The following is a 407-nucleotide window of genomic DNA, read 5'->3' on the forward strand; positions in this document are numbered from 1 at the left end:
GTTTTCAGCCTGCCGGGAAGAAGGAGCATGTGTCTAGGGTCGACGTGGTCGCTCCGTGCACTCGGGGTTCTCCCGGGGCCGAGGCTGCATTTTGAATGCAAACTTGAATGCTTAGCCATGCAGGGCGGCCAGAGGGGAACTGCAGCCCTCATTCCCAGGTTATTGGTACTAGGCACCTCTAGGCTCCTCCGCTTCCCAGACCTGCAGATGCACCCTCTCGGACTAGGACCCCGACCGCAGCGTGCGGGCAAGATTCTGGGTGGCGGGCCCCGTGCACCGAAGCGATTACCACCTAGGTTCGGGTCTGCAGCACAGCGCGGGCGGGAGGGGGCGGAGCTTGCGCTGCAGCCCTCGGCGGTAAAGCGGCCTGCCCTCTGCCTCAGGCCCCGCCTCCAGGCCCCGGTGAG

This window comes from Myotis brandtii, unplaced genomic scaffold (genome assembly GCF_000412655.1).
Source record: "Myotis brandtii unplaced genomic scaffold, ASM41265v1 scaffold668, whole genome shotgun sequence".
Classification (NCBI taxonomy): domain Eukaryota; kingdom Metazoa; phylum Chordata; class Mammalia; order Chiroptera; family Vespertilionidae; genus Myotis; species Myotis brandtii.